At 46.7% G+C, this 14,199-nt stretch overlaps 1 long non-coding RNA gene across 1 annotated transcript; it reads right to left on the bottom strand.

The window, feature by feature from the left end:
* Positions 1-13,088: 13,088 nt before the first annotated feature.
* Positions 13,089-13,558, bottom strand: LOC116315022. Its single transcript, XR_005612135.1, has 3 exons — positions 13,500-13,558; positions 13,237-13,387; positions 13,089-13,115 (listed from the first exon to the last, which is right to left on the bottom strand). It is a non-coding gene; the product is annotated as an uncharacterized LOC116315022 (long non-coding RNA).
* Between the last annotated feature and the right edge of the window lie 641 nt (positions 13,559-14,199).

Below are 14,199 nucleotides of genomic sequence, written 5' to 3'. Positions count from 1 at the left end.
CCAGAACCTCCTCTGACATCTGCAGCATGAAGGCCAGAGCTGAGCACTGGATCTCAGAGAGTTCCTTCTTTGATCTGTTCTCTGACTTCAGGAACTCTTGGATCTCCTGATGTACTGAGAGGTGGTTCATCTCCATCAGACAGTGGAAGATGTTGATGCTTCTGTCAGGAGAGATTTCATCACTGTTCATCTTCTTCAGGTTGTTGATGACTCTCTGGATGGTTCCTGGACTGATCTTTGTCTGACCCAGCAGACCTACTAAGAGTCTCTGGTTGGACTCCAGACAGAGGCCATGAAGGAAGCGAACAAACAGGTCCAGGTGGCCATTTTTACTCTGGAGGGATTTCTCCATGACTTTAGTCAAAAAGACATCCAGTGATGGGAAGCTATTAGACCTGAACATGTTCCTATAAAAAGATCTGTTTTTGTATTCCTCTTGGAAATTCCCTAGAAAACCTTCTACCACCTTTGTCTTCCTGTTGGTGTGACAGTGGAACATGTAGACTGCAGCCAGAAACTCCTGAATGCTCAGATGAACAAAGCAGTAGACTGGTTTCTGGAAGATCACACACTCTCTTTTGAAGATCTCTGTACAAACTCCTGAGTACACCGAGGCCTCTGTCACATCCAGACCACACTGCTCCAGGTCTTCTTGGTAGAACATGATGTTTCCTTTCTCCAGATGTTCAAACGCCAGCCTCCCCAGCTTCAGAAGAACTTCCCTGTCAGCCTTTGTCAGCTTCTGTGGACTCGTCTCATGTCCCTCATGGTACTTGTTCTTCTTCCTCTTTGTCTGAACCAGCAGGAAGTGTGAGTACATGTCAGTCAGGGTCTTGGGCAGCTCTCCTCTCTGCTCTGTAGTCAACATGTGCTCCAGAACTGTAGCAGTGATCCAGCAGAAGACTGGGATATTACACATGATGTGGAGGCTCCTGGATGTCTTCATGTGGGAGATGATTCTGCTGGACAGCTCTTCATCACTGAATCTCCTCCTGAAGTACTCCTCCTTCTGGGCGTCAGTGAAGCCTCGTACTTCTGTTAGCCTGTCAACACATGTAGGAGGGATCTGATTGGCTGCTGCGGGTCGGGAAGTTATCCAGACGAGAGCCGAGGGAAGCAGATTCCCTGGATGAGGTTTGTCAGCAGCTGGCTGACTGATGACTTCTGTGTGACATCAGACAGCAGCTTCCTGTTGGTGAAATCCAATGAAAGTCTGCTTTCATCCAGGCCGTCAAAGATGAACAAAAGCTGAGAGACAGCCAGCTTCTCTGCTGTGACCTTCTGTAATGTTGGATGGAAAACATGGAGCAGCTCCAGAAGACTGTACTGCTCATCTCTGATCAGGTTCAGCTCCCTGAATGAAAGCAGAACCACCACACTGACATGTTGGTTCTCCAAGCCCTCTGCCCAGTCCAGAGTGAACTTCTGCACTGAGAAGGTTTTTCCAACACCAGCCACGCCGTTGGTCAGAACCACTCTGATGGGTCTCTGTTGGTCAGGAAGGCTTTAAAGATGTCCTGGCACCTGATTGAGCGTCATGGAGGGCGTCCATCTTGGAAGCTGTCTCCAGCTGCCTCACCTCATGTTGGGTATGAACCTCTTCACTCTGTCCCTCTGTGATGTAGAGCTCAGTGTAGATCCTGTTGAGGAGGGTTCTACTTCCTGTTTCATCACTTCCTTCAGTCACACGTTCACATCTCCTCCTCAGACTGATCTTATGTTCATCTAAAACCTCCTGCAGACCAACATCTGCTGAAAGAAAGAAAAACAATGAGACTAAAGAGAAAGAAAACTCTTCAATGTCTGAACAACACAAGAAGTCCAGTTTTCAGAAATGAGTCCATCAGCAGACAGATGTTCAGTCTTACTTTGTACACAGCTGCTCTGACTGGCTGTCTGCAGTCCAGCTCTGCTTCTGGATCTTTCTCCACACTGGGGACAGGACGAGTCTCCTGATGAAGCAGACTGGTCCCAGTATGAGGAGATACACTGTCTGCAGAACCAGTGTCCACAGCTGGTAGAGACTGGATCCTTCAGCACGTCCTGACACAAAGCACAGCAGGACAGCTGCTCCTCCTCACAAACACCACTCCTCTTCCTCTCTCTGTGAACACATTTCTTCATCACTAAAAACTTACTGTCAGTGAAAAACATCCAGATTTGACCAAACTGCAGTTCCTCACAGTTCCTTTGATTTCTTCAACACTAATGAGCTGCTCTTACTGTCTGCCTGTCTCATTAAACACTGAGTGATGAATACAAACTCAACACTTCCTGCAGACTTCCTGACTTCACAATAAAAGCTTTCCATCAGAGAGAGACACTTATGACTTTCACTGTTTTACAGCCGCTGTGTGCAGATTATCTGGGTCAGTTCACTCTGAAGCAGCTTAGAAGTGTCCGTGTAGAGCCGTGGTCTGACTCACAGAGACTTCTGATTTTCTCTATTTAAATAAACATGATGAAGATGAGCAGGTTTGTCTTCTAGTATAAACTCTGTGTCTCTCTGGCTGGCTCATGATGGCTTTTCAGGTTTTATGTTTTGCTCTCTCCTGCTAGCGTTTTGCCTGCCTGGGTGGAGCTTGTAATGGCCTCTCGCTCTTGGTCCACACAGTTATGATGATTACACCACCTGTTGCTGATTCACCTGGGCTTACCGGGAACCATTTAACACTGCGGCATGGAGCAGTTCGTCGCTGGGACATTGAACCTCCTGTGTTTATGATGTCAGCTCCTTGCTAAGAAATCTCTCTAAATTCGACAGTTGGGTTAACTGAGTTGAGAGCAGGATAAGAGTGACTGAAGAGGAGTGAGTGTGGACTCCCTTCCCTCTTTTCCCTGGAGCCCTGGACCCCCTCCCCAACTTCCTGTACATATATAGAGCACTGTGGTTCACCCTTTGGTAAATAAACTGTCACCTTTTTGTTTGTCAGAACTCAGTCTGTGCTTGAGTTCCTCTGTTAGACATGACATTTTGTTGGTTCTCTCTCTTCAGGTCCCTGTAAGTGTTTGATCTAAAACATTATATTTGTTCTGCTTTGATTGTTGCATGAGCCACTTTTTCTTATCACTCAAATATCCTGATACTTTCAGAAAGTTGGAGAGCTCTCCTGGCTTAGTCTTTGCTCTGTACTGCAGTACTTGCATTGGTTTCACTGGACAAGTCTGCATGTGACTCTACAACTGATCTGACATTGTGGCACAAACACAGTAAACAAACACTACGAGCACCTTGTTTCATGTGCAGTGGCTTTCTTCTCATTCTGTTACTGAACACTGTATGAAAAGCCTCTCACTGCCAGCATCCTTCCAGCCCCACGACAACAAGACCAACTCACATCTTCACAACACCAAGAAATTTTCTCCTTTTCGTTGGAGAAACTGAGAAGCCAATAGGATTGTAGCTCAAACTTGCCCACAGTCCTGCTTCATCACTGCTCACTCCTACCTGTGTTGGTGCTGAGTGGACAGTCATAGCCTGCTGCTAGCATGAATGCTAAATGTACTGCTGTGGATGATCAGCAGAAAAACATGTTGTCAGTTTGACTGTTTGCTGTGTTTAAAGTGTTTTTCTCAGTTCATCTGTATTCAAAGTGCATTGGGGGCTTTAGCTGACAGCTCTTTGTGCTAACAAACTAAACTCTCTTAGTTTAAGCCAACAGACTTTACCAAACACAAAGCTGCTGCTGCCTCCATGGGTTAGCTTGTGTGACTGGTGTTTACACCAATGTAATCTAAATCACACTAACGTGTCCTCCAAGGTGTTTGGTGGGAGCACTGAGTGAAACATAAGAGCTGTGGTAAAATAACAAACAGGGCTGTGAGAGCAGCTGAAGTGATAAAAATACTGTTTAAAGATAAAAAACACTTTGATGTTCTCTCGTCACCTAACAAAGTCCAAACCCTGTGGACTATTTTAGCTTTAATAATTGTGGATTCAGGTATCCTGAACCCATCTTTGGACATTTGTAATTAAATATTTTAAAACTCCATCAAAGACTCCTGATGTGGCTGTTTGGAGAAGGAAAAGAGGGACAAAGTGGAGTGTCGAGCTGAGGCTTCATTCACTGCAGACCTACAGTTATGTTTTCTTATTTCTGCTGTTTGCATGTTCACAGCTGAAATAAAGCTGCCTCTTTGACTTCATCCTGTTGTGTTTGGGTCCAATGCTGCCTGCCACACAGCGCTACAGGACAAAGTCTAATATTTTTATCTTTTTAATGAATCTTTGGTCATATTTATCCAGGAAAACACAAACATGCAAAGGAGTCATCACAGGTCTCTGACCTCATTGGTCCAGGTTCACCACTGAAGACTGGAGGTTGATGTTTGGATCCGTCACTCCTTATAGACAGACAGCTGGATCCTGCAGACTGTGACCTCTGACCTCTGCAGACACAAACATGTTTTATTCAATGATCAATTCTCTGATAAAGTGATTGAAGCAGCTGTGATCACACAGACTGCAGATAATGCAGCTGTTTGCTGTCAGTAACAGTCCTCTTAGATTAGAGTTCAGCTTTTTACAGGACAACAAATGTCCCTGAATGCAACAGTGAGACACAGTCTGCCTGTGTGGCTGTGATAGCTGCCGTTAGGAGCGCTCATGTGTTTGCAGTTAGACGAGGAGATGTTACCATCATGGACATGTTAACAAATCCTGCAGCATCACGTGGCACAAACACTTTGTGTTCCTGTCATCTGCAAGCAACAGGAAGTTCTTGCTCTTGATTAATGGCGGTCGCACTTTTTTCCTCCTCCTCTCCTCTCCCTTAGCTTCCCTGCTTAGCCTCTTGTGTCCTTGTCTAGTCTCGTGTTTTTGTATTACTTTTCCTGGAACACTCTCTCACAGTCTGTTCTCTAAAACCTAAAAGAGAATTATGGATTTGATCAACTGGTCCCTGAATGCAATTGACACCCTTTTCTCAACGAGAAGTTTGGGCTTGGGTGAGCCTGACTGCTGAAGATATCTACCTATTCGGAACCATGGTAACAGGGTTCTTGCTGATCGGAGCTGGCTTGGCCCTGACTTATCGAAGAATTAAGGAAGCGGAACCGGCTGTTCAAACCCCCACAAGGCTGCCCGTGAGTTCTCAGAAATCGGCTCTTTGAGCACAAGAATGACAACACCACGGAGCGTAAGTTTGATAACATCATGGAGAAGCTCACGGCTCTCCAACGGGAGATTGAGAGACCAGTGTTGGACTGTTAGAACAGCTTTGAAATTCATATGAGTTGTTCGCAATGAAGTAAAAAACACCATCACTTCATGCGGATGCCCCTTTGGCGCCAGCTGCGGTCTCTAGGCTGGAGCTGAACAACAACACCCTGATAATGGACTGTGTTGAATCTGTTCCTTCCCATTCTATGCAAGGCCACCTGGGTTGGCTGGAAGACCGTTTACTTAGCCTGGCAGGGCGAAGGACACTGTCTCAGCTGAACTCTGGACACACACACGCACACAGACATATATACACATGCAGATATACACTCATCCCCCCTCCCCCCTCCAAACGCCTTCGACGCTTATTCCCCTCCGATGCTGACGGTGGATCATGGAGACCAGCGCATAGGCTGCAGGCCCGGATGTACTGTCTACATCGGCTGTCTCTCACCCTTTAGCCACCCCTGTTGCTTGTAATATGTTTCTTTGGTGTATTAAGAGTTTTTCATGTGCTATGTGCAGAGGTGTTTTTTTTCTTTCTCAAACTGATCTCCCTGTTGGAGCTCAGTCTGGGGGAGTTATTTTTTCTCCTTATCTTTCCTCATGTGGTGCATTTTCCATTGTTATACCTCTCTGACCTGTCTTCCCCATGTGACATTTTTGTGTAATGTATGTACGGTCGGAGGGTAAGATTGCGCCGCCATTGCGTGCAATAGGTCGGCAGCCTTAACATGAAATTTCCCCTTGTGGGACTAATAAAGGTATATCAAAGGCGGGATGGAGATGTGATGTGATGGTTCTCCTTCATCCAGCTGTTACACACATCTGGGCTCACACAACGAGCCTTTGTCTAATACAGCAGCTGCTCTCTGAACACTTTTCTGAAGAGGAGCTGCACAAACCTTTGTTTGCTTTCTAGAGCAGCGTATCAAAGTCAAACTACCCACTGCTAGCAGCTGTTTCTATCATAGTTTAGGATCCAGATGTGTGAGGTCTAAATTTAAACCTGTGATTAAAATACATAGTTAATATCAGCCAATTGAGTCCAAATGTGTCGTAAAACCATATAAACTGACAGTTACAGCTGAGCCTGTGTGTCCTTGGAGACACTGCTCTCCTGCAGAGATGCATTTTAGAAACCAGGAAACATCAAAATCATTTAAATCAGAGAGTTCTTGTTACTAACAGCTCACCTCTCTGCAGCAGAGACTTTAAAATCAATGAGGAAACCTCCAGGCACGTCACTCTTACAGGACACAGAGCTGGGTGGAGGTCCAGGTGGGTTCCTGTGAATAATGATGGAGCAGTGATGTGAGTACTGAGCTGTGACATGGAGAAGAGTCATGGACAGTTATAGATGGTCATCTGACCTCTGAGCTTTGGTCTGGCTCTCATGTTCCTCACACAGAGTGCTTTTAGAGGGAGGGACTCCCTCCTCTCTGTCCTCACACTGATCCATGCTGCTCAATTCTCATCAGCTCACACACACTTTCTTCCTTCACCTGCAGAGGAAACACAAATCATTCATGTGCACATCAACTGAGTGTCACGGGACCGAGTGGTCTGTACAGAACAGGACTCAGGTGCAGAAATCCAGAGCAGAGACAGCAGAAGATGTAACAATAATTTATTAGGCTTAAGTGCAAGAAACATAGCAAGGACAAAAAAAAACAATAAGACGTGGAGTTTGACGTGGCGTGGCGTGGCTAGGGCGAGGGAACGGGGCCTGAGATGCAGAGTGGAGCTGAGCAGGGAACAGTCACACTGAAGAGAGAAGACAGTGGAGTTAGGGAGGTAGTGGAGGTAGTTCTGAAGTGGTAAGTTGTAAGAGTAGCAATTCTTACTTGCAGTTGGGGACAGAGTGTTGAGAGGGGGGTGATGAGAATCCAGGGGGGCTGAGTGGCGTGACAAGGCTGACCTGAGATCCGGGGTCTTCAGTGTGATGGCAGGAGGGCAGGCAGGTGAGGCACAGAGTGATTTTCAAAATGTTTGCTTGGTATCCTGAGTCCAGAGGTAGAGCGTGAGGCAAGGTGAATCCAGCAACTGCAGCACAAGAAAGTCTTGTTAGTAAGATAAATCACAGCGAGAACTTGAAGCACAAGGCCTATTACCAAGATGAGTTGATGACGAACTGGCAGTGAATGAACATCAACGTGTGGCTTAAATCCCTCTGGCTTGATTGCCTGCAATAGGCTCCAGGTGTGCAGGAGCTGGGGGAGTTGGCCCTGCCCAGGGGCGGATCCCAGGTAAGTTCAGGAGCCTTATGGAAATTCCAGCCACCCACCAGCACACTGGACAGTACTGGTCTGACTTGGGAAACATGAAAAACTGGGTGAATCCGTAGACTGGGAGGAAGCTTGAGTTTCACAGCAGAGGGCGAGACGACCGAGTGGATGACATACGGCCCAATAAACCGAGGAGCCAGCTTGCGGGAGGAAACCTTAAGGGGAACATCTTTAGCCGACAGCCACACCTTCTGCCCTGGAGTGTACTGAGGAGCTGGTGATCGTAGACGATCCGCATAGCGGCAGTGGCGGGCAGCAGCTTTCTTCAGTGCCTCCTGAGTCCGAGTCCAGATGCGGCGGCAGCGCTGGAGATGGTGCTGGACGGAAGGCACAGCCAAATCAGCCTCTTCCTCAGGGAATAGGGGAGGCTGATAGCCTAGGGACACTTCAAATGGGGAGAGACCAGTGGATGCAGAAACATGAGAATTGTGCGCATACTCTACCCATGGGAGATGTGCTGACCAAGTAGCCGGGTTATGGGAAACCATGCAGCGGAGCATGGACTCTAGTTCTTGGTTGAGCCTTTCAGTCTGTCCATTGGTTTGAGGGTGATAACCAGAACTGAGGTTGGTTTGTGCACCTAGAGCAGAGCAGAAAGATTTCCAAACCTGGGATGTAAATTGAGGTCCCCTGTCAGAAGTGACCTCGGCAGGAATTCCGTGGAGTTTGAAGACGTGGTCAACCATCAGTCTTGCAGTTTCCGTGGCTGTGGGTAGTTTTTCCAGGGCAATGAAGTGAGCTGCTTTAGAAAACCTGTCGATCACAGAGAGTATTACTGTTTTACCTGCTGACCTAGGCAGTCCTGTGACAAAGTCCAGGGAAATGTGGGACCAAGGACAAGAAGGTACGGCTAGAGGTTGTAGAAGACCGGAGGGTCGCTGATTTCGGGTCTTGTTCCTGGCGCACACGTCACAGGCAGAGACGTATTCCCGCACATCACGTTCCAGAGTTGCCCACCAGAAGTGACGACGTAGTAGTGCGATGGTGCGGCCGATTCCAGGATGGCAGGAAAACCAGGAGGTATGTGCCCACTTAATTACAGCCGAATGGGTTGCTGCGGGAACGAAGCGGCGGCCTGGAGGACCTGTGCCAGGGTCTGGTTCATCCTGTAATGCTCGCTGGATGGATTCCTCTATGTCCCAGGATAAAAACGCTACGCGGCAGGACGTAGGAAGCACAGGAGCTGGTTCGGTGTGTTCAGCATCTGGGTCATAAAGACGAGACAGGGCATCGGCCGTGGTGTTCTTGGAACCTGGACGGAAAGAGATGGCAAACTTGAAGCGATCAAAAAACAGAGACCAACGGGCCTGGCGGGCGTTTAGACGCTTAGCAGTTTTGAGGTAAGTAAGGTTTTTATGATCTGTGAAGATGGTGAATGGGTGTTCAGCTCCTTCCAGTAGGTGACGCCACTCTTCCAGCCCTAACTTAATAGCCAGCAACTCTCTGTCTCCTACATCATAGTTGCGTTCAGCTGACGAGAGTCGACGTGAAAAAAATGCACATGGGTGTAACTTGGCCTTGGGACCTGAATGCTGTGAGAGGACCGCTCCGACGCCAACGTCGGATGCGTCTACCTCCAGAACGAATGGTTTGGAGTGGTCTGGGTGACACAATACAGGAGCTGAGGTAAATAGTCGTTTGAGTCTACTGAATGCTACCTCAGCTTCAGGTGTCCAGATGAACTGTCTTTTGGTGGATGTGAGTGTAGTGAGAGGAGTGGCTACCTGGCTGCAGTTGCAAATAAACCTCCGGTAGAAATTGGCAAAGCCGAGGAAACGTTGTAGGTGCTTGCGTGACGTGGGCGTAGGCCACTTCAGAATCGTGCGGATCTTGGCAGGATCAGTCTTCACCTGCCCTCCTGCGAGTATATAGCCAAGAAAAGTGACGGATTGTGCATGAAACTCACATTTCTCGGCTTTGACGTAAAGTCGGTTTTCCAGGAGGCGTTGGAGGACTGCTCGGACGTGGACATGGTGTTCCTGGGGGGTTTTGGAGAAAATGAGTATGTCATCAAGATAAACAAAGACAAACCGGTTCAGGAAATCACGGAGCACGTCGTTGACCAGGTTCTGAAAGACAGTGGGGGCATTGGTTAACCCAAACGGCATGACCAAATACTCAAAATGACCTAGGGGCGTATTAAAAGACGTTTTCCATTCGTCCCCCTCCCTAATGCGGACAAGGTGGTAGGCATTGCAGAGATCCAGTTTGGTGAATATGGTGGCTCCATGGAGGGGTTCAAAGGCTGAGCTGATAAGGGGTGAAGGATATTTGTTTTTAATGGTGATTTCATTTAACCCTCTGTAATCAATGCATGGACGGAGTGATTTATCCTTCTTTTCCACAAAAAAGAAGCCGGCGCCTACTGGAGATGAGGATGGGCGGATGATACCTGCAGCTAGTGACTCGTGGATATACTTTTCCATCGACTCTCTTTCAGGTCTGGAGATGTTGAATAGCCGGCTAGAGGGAAGCGGAGCACCAGGTAGAAGGTAGATAGCGCAGTCATAAGGTCGGTGAGGTGGCAAAGATGATGCTTTGTCTTTACTGAAAACTTCCTGGAGGTCATGATACTCAGGTGGGACGAGGGTGAGGTCGACCGGATCTGTGTCTGAGGTGTTAGTGTCAGGGTACCTGGCGGTAGGGGCGGACGTGAGGCAGTGGGCTAGACAAAAAGGCTCCAACTAGCGATTTTACTCCCAGACCAGTCTATGTGAGGGTTGTGTTTCTTTAGCCAGGGGTAGCCTAGGATGAGTGGTGAATCAGGAGAGGAGAAGGTGAACAAAGTGATGGCTTCACGGTGGTTTCCAGAGGTGACGAGGGTTACCGGGCCAGCCTGATGGGTTATCTGAGAAAATATTTGATTGTTTAATGCAGTAACAGGGATGGGAGGATCGAGTGTTTTGAGTGGCAACTGAAGGTGTCTAGCGAGAGCTAAATCTATTAAATTTTGCTCTGCTCCGGAATCAACGAGAGCGTGGAGAGGGTGAGAAACCTGATTTAGACAAAGGGGGACTGTTAGAATTAACCGGGGTTTGGAACTGAAAGAGGATCCGCTCACCTGTATCCCCGAAATTACCGGCAGGCAGAGCCTTTTGGCCGAACCAGGCACTGTGCTAACCTACGCTCCACTGAGCCGCAGTAAAAACATGCACCCGACCCGAAGCCGTCGCTCTCTCTCCTCAGGTGTGAGACGAGGCGGCCGATTTGCATAGGCTCGGGCGGCGTCCGCTTTCACTGAAAGCGGGGCGGATGTGGACACTGGGCGTGATGGCGGCGGGGCGTGAAAAAAGTACGAGGCGGGTTTACGATGTTTATGATTCTTTTCAGCTTCCTTTCCCTCAAACGATTATCTATCCTAAGGGAAAGGGAGACCAGGTCTTCAAAAGACTTGGGCTCATCGCGGGAAGCTAGCTGGTCTTTGAGCTCATCACTTAAGGCGCGACGGAACACTCCCGAAGGGCATGATCGGGCCAATTGGCCTCAGCGGCTGCGATGCACGGAAGTCAATAATGAACTCTGCGGCTCCGGCTCCCCTGCTGTAACCTTAGCAACCTTTCATCAGAACTGCCCTCAGATTCTGGATGAGTAAAGGTCTTTTAAACTCACACAGAAAATCATCGCACGAGCAGGTCGGGAGTGGATGAGCCGGCAGGTAAGCCTCAGCCCATAACAGTGCCTTGCCCTGAAGCTTAGCCACCAAATATGCTACCCGAGCTGAATCACTAGCAAAAGAACGGGGAGAATGTGTGAATGCGAGAGAACATTTTAGTAGAAAGGCAGTACAGCGACCCTGCTCCCCGGAGTAAGGCTCGGGTTCTGGGAATGCAGCATCACGGAAAACGGCGCCTGAAGGGGTTGGAGCTGGTGAAGACTGGGGAGGTTCTGCCACAGGTGCAGGAGACGCAGAGGATGGGTACGGAGTAGTGGAAAGAGCTGACTGAATTTCCTGGAGGGAAGCTAAGATCTTAGCCTGAGTCTCCCCTATGGCTTGGCACCGGGTGTCGAGGGCCTGCAACGCTTGCTCATGAGCCCCTAAAATGGCTCCCTGCTTGGAGACTGCTGCACGTACTGGGTCTGCTGAGTCCATTTTCTGGCCAGTTCGTACTGTCACGGGACCGAGTGGTCTGTACAGAACAGGACCCAGATAGCAAGGAAACATTGAAACAATGTTGAGTCAATATCAGGCGGCGTCATTGAAGCAACGTTGAAGTGTGACGTTGACCCAACATCACTCTTGCACCCATTTTAACGTTGAAACAACGTCAGGTTTTGATGTTGAATCAATGTTGAAACCTGACATTGATTCTACGTTGTATTTTCTAACACTGTTGACATTGAAACAATGTCAGATTCTGATATTGAAACACTGTTGAGCTATGGTATTGATTTTCCACCTCTTCGCAGTTGCTTTTTATTGAAAAAAAAAAAAAACAAACAAAAAGGTCAATAGACATGTATCATTTGCAAAATACTTTATTAAAAGACAAAGTTTCCTATTTACATTTCTATGTTTCACGTCACTTTTTATTATTTACTCCGGGATGGGGATGGATGATGTGCGTCCTCCTGCGCGCCACCCATACGACCTGGAGCATATCTGAGCCATTTCTGGACTGCTTGAGCAAAGACCAACTCAGACATAGAGTTCGCCCCTACCTGCTGCGCCAGGCCATCTAGGACAAAAATAGACACACACAAAAAAACAAAGACAAAAAAAGGGAATTAGAGCACATGAATAAGCTCTTGTTAATTGTCTTCAGCAGGGAGAAAGTATGTAAACTCCTAGGCTGATAAACATGAAAGTCACCAGGCGGAAATCAGCAAACTGCGCATTTGATTCCCAAAGAGCTATAAGCTGAAAATGTGATATGTCTTAGCATGGTGTGCCGTGTATCCTTTAAAAAAAAAAAAAAAAAAAAATGGGGTCCTCGGGCTGTACAAAGTGTACAACCCGAGGACAAAACAAGTCAAGACCAAAGACTCCATCTCCAGATTAACCGGACATGAAAGTCTTGTTATTAAGAAAGACAAAGTAATATAGCAAAAACCAGACATAGGAAATGTGAAACGCACCCAGCACATCAGTTGATCCCTTTATTGTTCACTTTAGGCTCATAAAACTACAATAAATGTTAAAACTTACCAAATATGCATCTGCACAGCGCTGTCTCTTTAAATGCCCTTTTTGCTTTGTCTGGTCCTTGGTTTTTTTTCCCCTGCCCAGTTGAGTACAGAGGCCAGCTCCTTTGTAATGGCATAAACCATTACACGGCGGACTCGCACCTCCAGTGTGGTCCAGCAGCACCAATCAACGCAAAGCGTCTCACCTATAGACACATTTTATGAGATGGAATTAGCGTGTCTCATGTCTTAAATGTGTATGCAAGTGCTTGTGCGTTTACTTCATGTAATTGATGATAGAAACATGTCATTTAGTTTTCCCTAAAGCCTGATTTTCAAGTCATACAAAGAATAAACCAAAGTATTGGCAGTACAATGTATTTCTATTCCTTTTGTTGGATATTCATTTGTTAGTTCTTGTAACTGCTAAAAGTGTTTACTAGTTTTTGCCTGTCACATATATTTGTTATACCATGTAAACTGTGAAATTCCAAGATTTTCAAACTTGCCTTGTAATAGTGGCCTCACAGAGTCTCTGGAATCTACAGAAAAAAAAAAAAAAAATCACAACAAGATGACATTCAGGAGTATAAATTGTTGTTTTTTTTTTAGATAAGAGTACAATGACATTGTGATGCAGCTTTAAAGCTTTTAAAAGCATACCATCTATAGGGAAGACATCAGACTCTGCATGCTGGCGAGATCGCAAAGCTGTGTCGGTTTGTGCCGGAGTGGCGAAAAGGTGCGGAAGCTGGGTGTGGCATTATGATGGTTGCTATCAGTGGGCTGGAGGCAGACTGCGGAGTGATGAGGGCTGTTTAGAAAAAGATAATTTTTAAGTATTTAAGAATACAGACAACTTGTCAAAAAAGTTTCCTCGTGTCAGACACAGATATGTACACAGACACTAGACAGTATTTTATTACCTGGTATTTTCACTCGAGGGGCCTGGGGAAACCGTTTTTTGTAGGCTGCTCATCCTCTGAGTCCGTATATGTGTACAGGGATTTGATCTAAAGAAAAGAAATTAAAAACGGTCTTAAGTAATTGTAAATATGCTTTTGGCATATTGTTTCCTAAAGTTAGTTTGATTTCTAACAACACACACAGGAAACAGAGGCGTGCAAGAAGGTACAGTATACAATGAATTTTTGAAGTGCACAAGTGTACACGGCTTTGCATTTTAAAAAGTTTACAAACTTCCACTTTTTGAGTATATTATGTGGTGATATTGCAGTATGCAAGCACCACAGATATGTACAAAAGACAAGATCATAAATTCTTAACAATCAAAGATATGTTTGTGAATAAAAGGGTTTTACTTGTGCTTTCTTTTAAGACTGGTCTGGGTTTCTTCTTCGGACTGAAGGTCAGGACGTATCACAGCGTTCACGTGGATATCTCTGAAGACTGCGTTCTGCTTCGTGAAATGTGCCTGGAAATACAAACACAATGTACGGCCAGACATACATTACGTGTGGACAAAAGGTGCAAACGCGTAGAAAAATCAGCGGTTTCAAAAATACGCTGGTACGCGTGTGGACGTAGCCTTATTCATTATTCAAGGCACAAACGGAAAGTCATGTACGCGTGCAACGTACAGTCACGTGGGCATGCTGCGTGAGC

This window comes from Oreochromis aureus, linkage group 3 (assembly GCF_013358895.1).
Source record: "Oreochromis aureus strain Israel breed Guangdong linkage group 3, ZZ_aureus, whole genome shotgun sequence".
Lineage (NCBI taxonomy): Eukaryota > Metazoa > Chordata > Actinopteri > Cichliformes > Cichlidae > Oreochromis > Oreochromis aureus.
Note: the sequence above shows the minus strand (reverse complement) of the source record. Positions and strands in the feature narration are given on the sequence as shown.